Here is a 706-nt window from a genome sequence, read left to right as displayed (position 1 = left end):
CTAGAATACATTCCAAGAGAATACTTTATTTTCTCGACTCAGAACTATGAAGTACTGGTAGATAGAGGGGTGGATAGATAGGTTGAAATGTTTGAGGCAGCGAGGATAAGGAGGACATAAGTGGTTATGTCTTCTTGATTCACTTATCTTTTTATCTCATTAATTTGTGAATGTTCAATTAAGCATACTTCAAAATTTCAGCCAATTTGTTTTTAAATCTATGGCAATTAAAGGTAGGTGATGGAACTTTAACCACATATATTTAGTTGAGTGTAAAGCCTTCAAAAGTTAAAGAATGCACAATAGAGTTGGGGAGACAGCTCGGTCTAAGTGCTTGCCTGGCAAGTCCAAGGACAATGATTTGATCCTTGGTTCTTTATGCCATGCTGGCTCTGTGCCAAGATGGCCACCTAAGCTGGGTGTGGTAATGCTCACCTGTAATCCCAGTGCTGGGGAGGATGAAATAGAAGAACCAGTATGAGTCCAAGCTAGATAGCAAGACCCTGCACCAAATAAATAAATAAAAGATAAAAAGCAAAATTTTTAAAAAAGAATGAACAATAGTCCTGCTATTTCAATACCCAAGATTGAAACTGGATCTTTCAAAATAGAATACTTATGATTTTATAATCAATACATTATTAATGAATTATATGAAAAATTGGTTTGCGTGCATAGCCTTACAGTTTTATTACATTCATTGTTT

This window comes from Octodon degus, unplaced genomic scaffold (genome assembly GCF_000260255.1).
Source record: "Octodon degus isolate 3935 unplaced genomic scaffold, OctDeg1.0 scaffold00875, whole genome shotgun sequence".
NCBI lineage: Eukaryota > Metazoa > Chordata > Mammalia > Rodentia > Octodontidae > Octodon > Octodon degus.
Note: the sequence above shows the minus strand (reverse complement) of the source record.